This window comes from Manacus vitellinus, unplaced genomic scaffold (genome assembly GCF_001715985.3).
Source record: "Manacus vitellinus isolate BGI_N305 unplaced genomic scaffold, ASM171598v3 scaffold_19_pilon, whole genome shotgun sequence".
NCBI classification, from domain to species: Eukaryota; Metazoa; Chordata; class Aves; order Passeriformes; family Pipridae; genus Manacus; species Manacus vitellinus.
In genome coordinates this window covers 8,748,184-8,763,288 of record NW_021939395.1, presented here as the reverse complement: position 1 = coordinate 8,763,288, position 15,105 = coordinate 8,748,184, and the positions used below count along the sequence as shown (strand labels likewise).

The following is a 15,105-nucleotide window of genomic DNA, read 5'->3' as shown; positions in this document are numbered from 1 at the left end:
CAATGCACTCCTTCCACATACACCAATTGAGATCAGTGTGGAGCTTCTGTCTGCTCAAGTGTAAGAACATGATTAAGATCAGTCTTAATGTTCAAGATCCTGGAATAACCTCAAGAGAGGCTTGGCAAAGCAGATGGTGTACTGCTCTCCTGGGCCATACTGGCAGTTCTTGGGAGCTCATATAGGTTTTAAAAGGACTTCTTTGTCCTTTAGGCAATCACGAAATTAACTGAAACAAAAACAGCTAATATATTTTATAGAACTCTCTCAGATGGTTGGTTTGTTCAGTCTTTGGAGAAAAAGCAGAGTTGTGAGGGGTGCTTGGTCACCCTTTATAGTGCTCAGTCATGAATGATGAAGCTTTTGGTAAGCTGGGAGTGGGGCCACAACTGATACTGAGAAACTGTTACCATGGAACAGAACAGACATGTTAAGTTTTGATTTATTCGTGACTCAGGGGAAAAAATAAATTGATGTTTGCCAGAAGGAAAGAAAGAATCAATAGGGAAAGACATTTGCTTTTCAGGACTTGTGAGAGGGTATTAAAACATGGATTAAAAAAATAAAATTAAAAGCTATAAAAATGTCTTGGCAGTGTAATTTTAATCTTAAAATTGGCAAAGCATACAAGTGGATTATAATGTTTTGCAATAATGGAGAATTGATTGATGACTTGGGCTTTGAGTGGCTTTTTGATGTAAAGCATGGAGAATGGGGTAAATACGTTTTAGAGTGACAGCTCATTACTATCCTTCCTTCTTTGTGTTTTACCTCCATGGGATGTTTTTCTCCAAGGTGGGAAGACAGGTCAGTGTTAGGCAGAGAGATAGAAGTCCATCAAAAGAATTAAAGCCTAGGGAGAGACAGAGAGAAAGGTTTATGTGATGTTGGAAGAGACCCAGCAGAGCAGAAGAAAAGAAAAAGATGAATAAAGGAGCCTGTTCCAGAGATGTGCATAGTATGAAAAGTATCCTAGGTGGCAAACTTATCAATTTAATTTTCACATGCTAGAAGGTGGTCTACAGTTAGATAGGTTTTTCCATGTTCTTCAGAGCCCTAAGAAGTCTTTCTTCATTCCTGGAACCATCTCCCCTCAAGGAGAACAAGTGAAAAAATCTCTTTTTAGAAGCTTTGCACCTTTTTCCAAATTGTCACCGCAGGGCTGTGCCTTACAAAGGTCTGGGCATGCTGTTCTTTAATATCCCTGTGCCTGCTGCTCTGGATTAGCTTCTTTTCTCCAGCATTTTCCCTGCTCATCAGCAGGTTTAGTACTTAAGAACCCCGTTGTTATTACTCTATTGATGTACTTTCTTTTGAAGGCTGTAATTTCCAAGAATTAAATTGATTTATCCCTGTGTTCTTGATAAGGCTGTGGGAGCACCTGATTATGGGAAACAGACCACATCCATCCCCTCCACATGTCTCTGAGAAATGCAGCATGAAATCTTATCAGTTGTCTTGCAAGATTTCTGGCTGCTTTCAGCTTCCCCAGGCACAAGGGCATGGAAATGCTCTTGTGAGCTTCGTGGATGTTCCCCCAGTGTTTCCTGCTGTGAAGTGAGAAGGAATGGGCAGTAATCCGTCTGGGCTGTAGGAAGAAGGCCTTAATGGGAGCCACTTCTCAAAGGCCCTGTTAGAGCAGATGGATGTGATAGCCCTTCCTGCTTCAGCCTCAATGGATGAGGTGATTTCATCCCCCATGGGATGGTGGGAATGGAGGAAGCTGCTGTTCCAGGCCTGAGGACACGTCTGTGGCCAGGCTAATTCAATGAGACTGAGAGGACTGATGGCAGCAGCCTGGGGCCTGAGTTCTGCCTGCGTGGGTAAAGCTCAGAGTGTTGAGCACAGCCTGGAGGAGGTGCAGGCAGAGCTGCTCTGGGACACGGGCCTGTGGCAAAGACTGACTGAGATAGGAGGGAGCTGGTTATGCTTGTTTATAGTGTTCAGGTGAATGGGATTTTGTAGGATCTTTTTTAATTGCTATGGCACCATTCTTGCTCTGAAAAGGAAGAAACTTAGAAGACCCTGAGTTCTTATCTAAGTATCACAGTTTCTTAACCCTTTGCGTCTTGAAGATGATTTTACAGTCTAGGACTCTCGGTCTCATTTCAAACATGTGATGGAAATCTCTGCATTGTTTGTAGTTGGGTGGGAGGGTCAAAGAAGGGGAAACTCATGGGAAATGTTTCTTTAGTGGAGCCATGAATAAGAAGAGGAAGGGGAATGGCTTCTATTTCACATAGAGGCTGCAAACAGGACATCAGAGGCCTCTTCCTGAGGTCTAAAACCAACAGCAGTCTCTCCGGAGAGGAGTGCAAGCTTTTTGTATATTCTTTATCTGTGCTCCTCTGCTAACTCTGTCAGGCACTTGGGAAGGGAGATTCAGATCCTGGATGAGCTCACAAAGTATTGCTCGTGTGTCTGGTGCTGTCTAAGGATTGCTACCTGTACAAGCCACTAATTAACTGTTTCTGTTCTAGGACTGAGAAACACTCAATGGATTCTTGATACCACATCTGGTTCAGAACTGTAAAATGCTAAGGGCAGGAATAAGCCCCAGTAAGAGGTACAGTCTGCCCATATGGACATCCCAGTGTTACTGGGGGAAAATGGAGCATTGTGCCTTTCTCTGACTTCCAAATATTGATGGATAATTGCAAAAAATAGGGAACCAGTGAGTCCAGAAGATCAATAAAAAGCATGTGGTGAAAGTGCAAATGGAAAAGTCACATATCATAGCATTTTTATATAGTTCTAATGTTGATAATCAGAAGACCTTTAACACTGAGACTCAAATGGCTTTTAGTCATTTTAATCACCTTTATTTCTAAACAATGCTCTCATCATGAATAAGCCTTTGCTGAGGATTGGAACTGTTGAGAAGATTTTGTAATCCTTTAATTAGTCTTGATAATGAGACCTCATTTTGGGGGAAAACTTAATGGTCTTGCTATTGAATGACCTTGATGTGGTTAAGTCACTTGTCTATATGTGTGTGGGAAATGCAAATAATGGAGACTATTTTGGCTCCCAGCCTGTGAGCCTCAGTAAGGCACTGGATGTTACTTTAAATTTGCTTGCTTTGCAGGTCAGATTGAAGGATGCCTGAGACAAGCAATAAATTTTTTTTCCTGCTGTTGGGAGGTTGAGCCTGCTGATTAATGCACCTCTCATTTTTTTTTTTTCCAAATGCTTGAATTCACTCTCCCTTTGAATTTTCTTTGTGGTGCTAGAGGCTTCCAAGATTTTTTTTTCCTTGGTAAATGCCACATGAGGACTATGACTCATCGAGGTCTGATAATTGAATCCAAACATGTAATTTATTTTAACTAGGGGAGCTCTGAATGTGCTACACAAAATTTCTGTAACATGTTGCTCTTGAAAGCAGGATTGCAGTTGAAACAGGAAGGGCAATTGTTAATGTTTGATGCCCTACTTCACTGGGCAGATGCTAAATTAAATTGTATGTATAACTGCATGTATTGATATTTGTAATATATAGGTGTGTTTTCTTTCACCTTAAGCTTATTTTTGTGTGTATGATTTTTCTCTTAGACTTAAGATCCCAACTGTAGTTTATTTTAGCATTTTTTCCATATTACTTCTTTGTTTTCAGTCCTAAACTAGCTCTTATGCGAATTGCTTTTTCAAACTTAATGGAGACCTGGGCCAAGGCATACAGCAGTGATGACTGGAACAGGCTTGAATTGTAGAGAAAGCTGTTTGTTGCATCCTGGGGATGGTCTAATTTGTGAGAAGAGAGAGCAAGCTGCAATTTCACTGGGACAGCAGCCTGGGAACACAGTATAGGAGGCACTGGAAATACCAGGTTTCTATATCTGATCTTGCTATTTGCTGGATGGTGCATGAGTCACTTTATTCTTCTGGATCTGTTTCCTCATCTCTAAACAGGGGATGATGCAAACTTCTGTTTGAAGCTTGGTGATCTACTGATGGAAGCCTTTCTTCTAGAAAAGCTACTATTGCTGTCCAGGTGCTGTTAATTAGGCATTGCAGTGAAAGTGGTAGTGAGGAAAACATGGATGATCTCTTAAAACTGAGCAAAACTGGTAGCAATCTGGGACAAAGAAGGATGGAAAATAGGAGGGAAGCAGCTGGGACTATCCAGATTGTATCTATGTTCTTCTGTTTAAAGGGAGCATTGCCAGTTGTGGCACAGCCCCAGTCATTACAGAGCTAGTGAGCCTTTGCTAATTGGTCCCAGCTAAGGACAGTCATGTCCCTACTCTGTGTTTTGCTTGACTTGAAACTGGCTTTGCACTTGTACTTTATGGCACTGGAAGACCAGAACAAGCAGCTGGGAGTCATGGCTGAAACTGCTGCTTAAGGGACCATTGAGGTGACAGATGAGCATGAACCCACCTGTATGTCACTTTTCTTGTTTGCCAAATAGATATTAGGCCTGCTTGTGAGAACACCTTGTGCTTCAGGTTATCTACAGGAGGAATGTTTCCATGTGTTTTGGTGGAGCTCAGTTCAGGAGGCCTGGAGCTATGCCTTAGGTGGAGGGTGTTGCTGATTCCAAGCAGTGCAGTGCTGAATAAGGATGGCTTCTGACTGATGGATTCTGGGATTACACATGATTTATTCTTGACCTCTCTCAAAGGGAGCTTTTGGAGTAGTATTAGCACTTGTGAAGAGTGAAATGGGCTTGGGGCAAAGGCCAAGGTAGGGGATGTACAGGGTCGATCCCTTGCTCTGGTGCCTGGTGAGGCCTTGAATGTGTCTTCTGTGTTCTCAGTGCCTTCAAGTTTGAAACTGGATTAGGGTTTAAACTGAAGCCAGCAGAGCACTGAGCATCCAGCTGATGCACTGAGAACTTTGATTGTTACATCTTATGTGTTTGCTCTGTTTAACTGGGGATCTGCTGTGTCTGTGCCAGAAGTGGCCCTGTATTCTGGCCATGGTGTGAATCCCTAAACCACTGGTGGTGCCTTCTCTCCATGTGAACGGGTGTGCAGGTGCACACGGGTGTGGAATTGTGTGATGTGTCCTGTCTGGAGTGCCTCCTTTACCTGAGCCTTCACCACAACTGACAGCGTTTCCAAGTACACAGTGTCACACACCACCCTGGAAGCTGGGGGGCAGTGTAGTGTTAAATCTTGCCTGTTAAGATGACTCTTTAAGTACAGTTTCTTTAAACAGAAGGTACTTTTCTGCCCCACTGAAGCATGGCTGACACAGCATTCAACTGGTAGCATACAGGGATGCTTTGCTGCAGGACAGATGTAGCTGGGAAGCTGTGATAAAATGTGGGTTAAAAAACGTAAAATTGTGTCCAGGTTGGATATTTTTCTAAAAATTTTTTTTAGAAGTACATGATCTCTGCTTCTCTGTGCACTTGCCTACTTCCTGGCTGCAGATGATTGCTAATTAAACTTCTGCCATTATTTGAGCAGCACTTGTGTTGATAGGCAGCAGAGGAATGTACAGTCATGAAGAATGTAACATTGAATTTCACCAGCTGGGAATTGGTACCCTTTCTTGTGCATTCCCTCTTCCCAATCTTTCTTGAAGGAGAAGAAATAAAGAAGGAAAAAAAAAGAAACTTATGGAATGATCAACCAAACTAGAACATATGTCAGGGACTGCACATGTGCCATGTGTCTGTTCTCACAGCATCTCTTATTGATGTGCACTGTTACATGCTCAGTCCACTGCCTTTGAACTTGTGCAACAGAGCAATGATAATAAAAATATTTTTAGTTAGTGCTATTTTAGTGCATCATATATTTGATTCTACTGCAGCCTGTTTTCCTCACATTCTAAATACTGAAAAGTAAAAATGAATCTTTTTGTGTCCATAAATTATGGTGCTTAAAGATTCAAATTTTGGTCCCTGCATATCCATAGCCTTAGATTTATGAACTCGTAAAACACTCACTGTGTTTCTTTGTGATTTGTATCTGACTCTGCTTTTTTCAGATATAATGCACAAATGGAGTACACTGCTCCCAGATGACATCAGGTCTCTAGAAACCTATAAAATCATTCTTGTGTTTAACTGACTTTACACTATTGCTGTATAAAATTAGAATTTTATGAAGATGAATAGGAAACTTGCAGATTACATAAGGCCTGCTCTGGAGCTGCAGTGCAAGCTGTTTACAACAGAAATGCAAACAGCTTGACAGTCTTGAGCCTTCCAGTCTGCTCTTTGCCCCATGGATTGTCATGATGGTTCATTTACACTGACAATTGTACCTACCACTGATAAAGAGGTGGGAGTCTGGATTTGAGGGGAAGTATTTGAATATCAACAATATTGTATTTATAAAAATTGTCCCTTGGGGGCAGAGCTTTGCTGCAGATGAGCAAAACCCAGTTTACTTCTTGTAATCCATTACTGTTAATTTGTTGTTCTCTTTAGAGCCTTCAACTGACCATGTGAGAAATTATTTATCTTGCTGGTGTACAGAGCCCTCTGAACTCCAAAATGTCAAATGGAGCAGTGGAATGGAAGGGGAGGGGGATCCACTCCAACCTTGCTTTTTGAAGTCAGCAGCTCAGCCTTGGCATCTGAAGGGCAGCTATGGAGGTACTGCCTCCTGTCCATCTCAGTGAAGGAGAAATAATCTGTTAAAGTGAAACCATGACAAGATGTTCAGAATCTCTCTGAGCTCATTAGACAGCAGGGCAGCAGATCCCTGATGAGGCTGATCACAGTGGAAGGCTCAGTTGCAGGTCAGGGAGCTCAGTCTGCAAGGAATTAGGATGGGAGAGCTGGAGGAAGGGATCATGTAGCACTGCAAATAGCCTGGTCACAGTAACTGCTGCAGGAAAGGGAATTCAGGATGCAGGAGATGGGAATGAGAAACACAAGTTATTTAAAAATCAAGGAGACCTGTACTGGATGTATTGTTGGATGTCTGTTCAATGAACAAGACCTGTCCTTAAAGTTGATGGCCTCCCTCAAAATGAATTCCTGTTCATCAACAGTCTGCTCAAACAAATACCCCACTTGCAGCCTGTAACCAGTTCCCATGCATCTCTGGTGGTTTGGGACTTTGGGGACATAACAGAAGAGGTAACTGTCTCTATGTGGATGATCATTCTCTTATACACCCTGTCCACATGGAAAATAATTTGGATAAAGCTAATTGCTCTGTCTAGCCCAGCTTTAGTCTATGCAGAGAGCTTTACAGGACAGTGATCCTGATGCTACTTTTCCAGTCTCTTTTGCATCTCCATTCCAGCAGCTTACTCCTTGGAGCAGTGAACTGTAACCTTTCATGTTCTGCACTAAATGCCAACAGCTAAAATCTGGAAGGGAAGCTGCACACTGAGGAGAAGCTGAAAAACGTGTTAGATGGCCTTGTGGTAAGGAATAAGTTGGGTATGTGCCACAGCCCTGCTGTGCTTGTGGGTGTTAGTTCAGACTGTTAGTGGTGAAGGTAGTCCAGGTTTGCTGGGTTAGTAAAAAAACGTAGTGCTGGATGAGTCTGATATGCAGTGGAGGGTGTAAGTGGAGCACAAAATGACCACTAAAAGCTATAGGAGAACCAGAGTAGCTGTGATTTTGTTTGGAAAAGAAATGATTGGCAACAACTAGTTATAGTCTTTTCTCTGTCCCTTCAGAATGTCCCCTAGGAGGTACACTTAGCTTCAGCTGTGGCTGGAATCCACATATTTGCCTTGGCTGGAGTAGTGTTAGAACCTCTCAGATTTTTGGGATTGTGTCTGTAAAGTTTCCATTTCAAGAATTCTGATGTATTTATTTCAAGAATTCCGATATGTTTCAAGCTACTCTGGAGGTGAGCAGTAACTGCAGGTTTTACAACCTGGTGCTTTCTGCATGCCTGGGAACAGCAGTACTTCCCTTTGGAAAGAGGTTCTGAAGCTTCTTTGTCTCAGTGAGCCAGGGACAGATGGGAATAGAAGCAAGATGATCTCTATCACTTCTGGTATGTTTTAAACCATGGACTATATAATGGCTTGGGACCATCTGATTGAACATCTTCTGTTGGTCCATCTGGTCTGTCCCTGCCTCATGATGGACTGAGTGACACAGTTTTTGGATCAGCCCTTGCAGTAATCTCCTTGTGCTCTGAGCATTTACAAAGCCTCTCTTTTGGTTTTGTTTTTGTTAATTTGACACAATATTCAGTGTACCTTTTTTTGCTATAGTCTGTATTCTGAATTTCCTCTGCTTCAATTTTAAGCCTGTTTGCGATAGGCTGATGGCTAAACTGATCACTACAGATTTTTTTTTCTTATATTTAGTGGTACTGTACCTGTGATGGGACTACTATTTTGTAGCTACCTAATTATTATGAAGTAAGAAATCTGTTTCACATTTTAAGAGAAAGGGTGGAAATTCATAGTGGCTTCTTTTTCTCTGAAGCAAATGTTTTGCCATTCAGAATTTAGTGATGTTTCTGCAAGCTGGACTGCAATTTTCTCTATGTGCGAGTTCCTCTTTAAGTTCTTAAGCTTGAGAAAAGTTCTTGACTCATTTTCTTTATGTCTTGCTCTACTGTGGGTGGGAGGTTTATGGCTAGGAAGTGAAGTTTTCCAGATCAAGAAGTGGGAGGCTGCTGCAGGTGAGAAACTCTGCATGGTACATGGATTGCCCTTTCATGTTTAATTTATTGGAAAAGTGAAAACTGTATGGGAGTGGAGTTATATCCTGCTATATTTGCAGGACAGCAAATCTCTGGTGACAGCTGTTACAGTGGAGGACAATTGTATAGGTTAGGTAAACAAAAGCAAACATTATTTCAGGCCTTCTCCCTAATTCTTTAGGATAAAATGTTAGGGCTTATATTGTTATGAGAACATTGTGAATATATAAGTAAATAAAAAAAAAGTTGCAGAAACTTGGAGCTAAGGCTACTTATTGCTGAACCCTTCTCACTGATGTATGGACATAGCACAGAGATTATAAATAAAGGATGCAATGTTGTTTCACAAATAAGTTTTCTCCTTTCAGGTGCCTGTTTGCTCTAGGTGCTAAGCCAAGTCTGTAAAAGTCACTTGTATTTGTGGTGTGTAGAACGTGCTATCAATTAAACTGAACAAACCAAGCATTTGCTACCCTCTGTGAGGGTAAAGCAACTGTCTTGTGCTCTCAACCAAATTAGTTTTATAGCTTAACTGCCTTCTCCCCTGGATTGTACCTTGTAAACTGCGGAAAAGATTCGACAGAAATAAGGAGTGAGCGTTCAGTGAGGTCTATTCTTGGTACAGCAGTTCTAACTTTGACAGTCAGCAACACAGCCTTGAATCACCGGGTGTGCCCTGCTCAGAGCCTGGCTGTGAGAGCAGAGCTGCATCCCGGTGCAGGGACACAGCCTGGCACCACTGGTGGCTGCTTGCAGAGCTCTGTAGATGGTGTTTGCTCTCCCTGCCCCTTCTTGATTTCACAGGACTGATTTGGGCTGTGTAGAAGAGCTGGGTGACCTGGGAAGAGATGCCCTGTAGCTCCTCACAGGCAATTCTACATCTGAGCACATAAAACAGAGGGGAAGAGTCTTTTACTTCTGGCTGTCCATGGCAAGGCACAGTGAGGTTTTTCAACTCTGAGACTCCTCTGTTTCTGAAGAGATCTGCTCTTGGATAAGAGTACCTGAAGCACTTGTTGGTGGTACCCATTAGGTATGACCAAGCTCTTATGGACCAGTCAGTCATGTCTCCTGGTGAAGACAGAAAAAACAATGAGTATTACTAAATGCTTGGGTCAAGGTTCTGAAAGGTTGAGGGAGAACTGGAGGAGGCATTATACAATTTTAGCCTGTTCTAACTTCCCTGTGACCTCTGCTTGTGGCCAGTGTTAGGACATAGAAAGGTGGAATATTTGATCTGCCCCCATTTGGCTGCTCTCATGTTGTCATTTCAAGTGTAACTCTGAAAGTCTGAAGCCTTGTCTGCTTTGGAAAGCTGGGCATCCCGTGTTCCTTCTCGGTGCTATGTGTACTGGGCCAACAGATTTCAAAGTGGGAGCTTGTTGGCTGTTGGGGGTCTGTGCTGCTAATGATCCTAAACTGCTCCCTCACAACAGGCTTCTCTTCCAGCTGGGTTCCCAGCCCTGACCTGAACAATTTCATCACACCCTCTTTGCTCTTTGTCAGTGCACCTTGGATGGGAAGGAGTGGCAGCTGTCTGGATGGGGCTGTCTCCTGGTTTTGGCTTTTCCACAAGCATTGGCAGGAGTTTCTCCTGGACACCAGCTGCCTTGGGGTTACCTGGGCTCTCTCTGTAACTTCCTCTGCCAGTCTCAGTGCACCTGGACACCAAAAACTCACAAAGCCAATAAGGTCACGTGTGATGGACCACACAGGTCTGACCTCCTGTAACAGAGACAAGCTGTCCTTGTTACCACAAAACACACAGCTTTTCCAAACAAAAAGAGTAGGGGTGTGGCTTTTTTTTTTTTTTTTTGAGAAGGGGAATGAGCAGCAAGGTCTAGCTCAGCTTTCCCCAGGGATTTGCTCTTTTTCTCTTCAATCTCTCCCACCCCCAAAAGCTTGTTGAGTGGTATTTTGTCTGAGAGGAAAAGGTGCTTGTTCAAACAATCCTGCCTCTCTGGTGTGTTGCAGGCACTGAGGGTGCTGTCATAGGCTATTCTCCTTTGCAGTCCCAGCAGCCTGAATGAGGGACATGTGCTGTTTGCAGCATTTTACCCCTTCTGCCTGCCCTGCCTGGGGGGCTGTTCATTTTATTGCCATACTGTCTTTACGTAAGGTATTGCATCAGGCAGCACAAGGGATGTGGTGCTGAATTTAAACAGCTGGAGCTTGTGTTGTGTGTTTTTCAAGCAGCCTTGAAATAGCCATGGGCTTTTTTAAAGTCCTTTTCAGTGTGATTCTGTCCATTCTAAGTGTTATGGCCATCACATGTTTCCAGCAGAGGCTGGTGAGTTGGTAACCAGGTTTTTCAGTGGGATATTTTACCTGTAAACCTGTTGGAGAGTTTTATCATCCCCACACACCACTGTTCTGTAGTGGGATATATTTTACCCATTTGACGTATTCAACCAGTCTGGTCATGGTTGGCTTTGATAGATTTGCTAAATTACACTTTCTCTTTTCCTCACCCTTCACAAAAAGTTCCTGCCTTGGGTGCACCACTGCTTCAGGGGGTGTTTATTGGGTTGTTTTTCTCAGCCCTCTGGAAGGCAGCAATATTAGGGTTTGTCATGCAGGTACAGCAGCATTTTACAGATGATTTCTCAGAGCAAACTGCCTCAGTGCTAGTCTCTCTTGCAGGAGTCTTGGTGAACTACTGTCATATATGTGCAGGCTTTGTGTGCATCCTTTTGTTTCTGGGGAAGAGAGGGGCTGCCAGAGCTTTACACAGATGGCTTTGCATGCAAGTCCATGGAACCACCTGTGTCCTGCCTCATCCTTTTTTAATGACTACTTCAAACTTGTCTCAAAGCTGTTGGTTAGCATGGCCTCTTGGCTGGCATTTATGCATATTTCTCTTTTATCATGTCACATTCTTTTTTTCATGATAGGGTGCTATGCTTTTTCATTTCACAGCATAAATTTATTTTAAATTTTGTTTTATGGTTGGTGGAGAGGAAGGTATGCTTTAAAATGGAATAGATCATGTTACTTTGTTGGAGTGGGTCCAGAGGAAGGCCACAGAAATGGTCAGAGGATGAAACATCTCTCCTATGAAGACAGGCTGAGATGGTTGGGGCTGCTGAGTCTGGAGAAGAGAAGGCTCAGGGGAGACCTTAGAGCAGCCTTTCAGTACTTATAAGAAAGGTGAGGCTTGTAGTGATAGGACAAGGGGTAGTTCTTTTATACTAAAAGAATTTAGATTTAGACTGGATATAAAGAAGGAATTTTTTGCAATTAGGGTAGTGAAATACTGCTAGAAGTTGCCTATGGAGGTTGCAGATGCCCCATTCCTGGAAATATTTAAGATCAGCTTGGATGGGTCTCTGAGCAACCTGATCTAGTTGAAGATGTCCCTGCTGATTGCAGAGGGTAGGACCAGGTCCCTTCTAATCAAAACCATTCTGTGATCCTTAGGCAGATGCTTTATCTTCATACAAGAGGTTTTTTTTTTAATCTGTTCATAAGCAAAATGAACCTAGAGGGTGAAAATGCATCTCTGATAAGCTGTCATTTGAAACAGTGAGGTGCCAGTGCTGCTAATATGAAAACAAGTAATTTTAAGGGTGGCTTAGTACTTGAATACAGTGAGAGGTAGAAATTAATTGGTCTGAACTGCCTGGCTACTGACCTGCAGCAGGGCATGTTTACACACATTATTTCCTGTCTTGGGGCTCTACTGCTTTCACTTGCTGGACTGCAAGAAAGGTCTTGGCACAAACTGAAGTTTGGAACTCATCTATCAACTGAGACTGTATTAAAACAGAGATGGATGTAACCTTTTCTGCATATCCTTTTTGCTTGGAAAAAGTAAACGTGAGGATTCAGGTAGGCAGCAGGAAAGCTGATGTCTTGTTAGTGGCACAGTGCTGCCCACAGTGCAGGCTCTGGTCAGGAGCTGGTTGAAGAGGAGCAAAGATCTGTTCACCACAGGGGTAGTGAAGCCATTAGAAGTGAGAGACACACAGGGGAGTGACACAAATTCCCAGTGTCCTTCTCTCTGAAGACTGCTAGAATCACTTTCTAGCACACACACACACTTCATGTTACTGGGTTTGGTCACAAACTGTTCCATATACATTAATGCTATTTCTCCAAAGTATTATTTTGTCTATTCTAATTGATATTTGAAGACTTCTGTCCTCAGGATCAGGCTTTGTAAAAAGGTAAATTATCTGAAATGCATGTGCATGAATGTATACAGTATATCTGAAGACTGTCCAAGTCAAGAGAGTTGAGATTTTGCCTCTAAGGCACAAAATGATTCAAGCTCCCCACGTACAACAAGGACCACTTTATACCCTAATCTCTGTTAAATTGTGTGGTGCTTCTTGTCCCAACAGGGCTGTTCTGTGATGGTCCTTCTGTGCTTGTTCAGGTTATTTGTAGGACAGGCCCCTGTCTCCTTGGAAGTTGAACAAATAAAGCAAAACTCCTCAATACAATAAGAAAACTATTCCACGTATAGTACAGGAGGAATATTGCTTCTATACTTGGTTGACTCAGGTTTTGAGCATAGAGGAGCTTGCAGATGTGTATATTTTCATAGTATGTCATCTCATGAATCTCAGGACTTCAGCAGTACTATTTCAGCAGTACCTTCAGAGAAAGCAGTATCTGATTTAGAAAAAAATTAAGAGTAATTTTCAGAATTATATCAATGTAATCTATCCAGCTTCCTAAAAATCTGAGGAGATCTTGGAAAAGCCTCTTCTTCTTTATATTGCCCCTCTGCAAACTAGCTATCTCTTTGCATTTTGTGAAGGATGTGAGCTCGCTAATGATTTTTCCTCCAGATATTTTTTTTTCCAGATACCTTTTTGATTAAGACTTGACAAAAAGAAAGGCAAGCTGTGCTCCAGGACTCTCTGGGGTTTTGGTCTCAACCTCTGCAGCTGGAGCTGTTCTTCATGCAAGTAAATTAAAACTTTGTGGGAAGGACACTGAACCTTGTAGCCTGTCATACTCTGGCTATAAGTCATGACTTATCTTTGTATCTTGCCTGCAGTAAACATTTATTTATAAAAGTAGCACAGCTGCAAAGGAGTCCTGTCCCTGCCAGGCAGTGATAACTGGATTATGTTGCTTACGGGATTGAGAGAGGCTGAAATTCAAATCCCTGGTTTGAATCAGTCACAGCAGAAACTTAAACAAGGGTTTCCAGAGTGTAAGCAGTGTCTGAGCCAAGTCCTGCCTTTATGCAGTTCACTGGTGTCTCCTTTCATTAGAACTTGGTGATTTCAGTGGTTAACCTGGGACCTCACTATCTTCATTCCGGAAATTTCTTTTAAACCCTTCTCTCTTCCCTTTTCCTTGCTGTGTGGGAATGCCCTGATAACCACTCTGAGGGATATATAGGCTGCCTGAACGACCTCCCCCAGCTTCCTCAGTCCCCAAAGTGCCAGCAGTGGCAGTGGCCCCTTTGCCAAGTGAGAGGCTCGGGCACCTTCTCTTTTCCTGCCATGCTGGATCAAACCCAGCACCTAATGGCAGTGGGCTCTGCTCCCTGAGGAGAGCAGCACTGCATTCCCAATCCCACCTTTTCCTGGTCCAGGTCCATAGCAGCCACTTGGATGTGGTCAGTTGCCATTTTGCTTCCACATGGCTTGTGTAGCACTGGGGCCACACTTGGCACCTTTGGGATTTGGGCACCTCCATTGCAGCCAAAGTTCACTCACTCGAGTTGGCTGATTCTGGGGGTTGGTGGTGGAGAGATGAATGGATATCTGGCTTGAAATCTGCTTGGACAGAGAAATAACCATTTGACCTTTATCATGTAGCACCATTCCCACTGCCCTATTTGCCTCTGAGTAGTTTTTTGCAAGTAGAGGTAAAGAACAGAGTAAAATAGTAGTGGTGTATTTCAATAGAAGTTGGATAAATTTTGCTGGCAATAGCAGCAAATAGCAGGGTAAAATTATGTTTTTAATGCTGTATTTGGATATTCTTGTGAGACTTCCCGCCACAGATCTACTAATCACTCAAAAAACCCCCTTAAAATATTTAAATTTAAGTATGTATTTATGGATAATACAGGTTTGAGAGGTATGATGTTTCATTTTGTTAATCTAAAATGCCTTGGGGCATTCCTACTCACCATCAGCTGTCCTAGGTGAGCTGTGCATCCTTCCTAAGTCCTTGGGTTGTTCATCTGAAGGAGCCTGCCAGGCTCAATTACTCTGATCTTTACTGGGCATGTTGTGTCTTGTCTAGTTCTAAAGCTATATTTTTTTTTTCTAAAAGCTGTCTGTAGAGATGGTTAGAATTCCATGTCTGAAATTCCAGGTCAGCAGCCATAAGTTAGTGGGAGGTGAGGTTGCCAAGCAGAACAGGGACCAGGAACTTATACTCAATGGTGCCAGTGGGTGACTGGATAATGAGTAACTTAAACTCAGCAGTGTGTTGAGCTGCCCTTAAGCTTGTTCTTACAGCTCAGACTGTGAGTAGCCCATGGCAGGAGCTGTTTGTTTTACGACTCAGAATTGTTTTACTAAATTAGGGTCTGAGTCTATATGAC

General features: G+C 42.8%; 1 long non-coding RNA gene across 1 annotated transcript; it reads right to left on the bottom strand.

Moving 5' to 3' along the window:
- Nucleotides 1-721: 721 nt before the first annotated feature.
- LOC108639325 lies at nt 722-14,741 on the bottom strand. Its single transcript, XR_001920384.1, has 3 exons — nt 14,686-14,741; nt 14,128-14,326; nt 722-853 (listed from the first exon to the last, which is right to left on the bottom strand). It is a non-coding gene; the product is annotated as an uncharacterized LOC108639325 (long non-coding RNA).
- Between the last annotated feature and the right edge of the window lie 364 nt (nt 14,742-15,105).